Genomic DNA, 277 nt, shown 5'->3' on the forward strand with positions numbered 1-277 from the left:
ATGCCCCAAAGATTTTAGTTGTTTATAATATAGGATTAGTATTAAAAAAGTTGATTATATTTTGAGGTTGGAATAGATACTTCCTAAGCAAGTATCTGCATAAACTTATAGTCTTCCCAGGTGGCGCAGTGGCAAAGAATCTGCCTGCCAATGCAGGAAACTCAAGAGGTGTGGGTTTGATCTCTATGTTGGGAAGAGCCCCTAGTGAAGGGAATGGCTACTCACTCCAGTGTTCTTGCCTGGAGAATTCATGGACTCAGGAGCTGGTGGGCCACAG

This window comes from Bos indicus x Bos taurus, chromosome 16 (assembly GCF_003369695.1).
Source record: "Bos indicus x Bos taurus breed Angus x Brahman F1 hybrid chromosome 16, Bos_hybrid_MaternalHap_v2.0, whole genome shotgun sequence".
Taxonomy (NCBI): domain Eukaryota; kingdom Metazoa; phylum Chordata; class Mammalia; order Artiodactyla; family Bovidae; genus Bos; species Bos indicus x Bos taurus.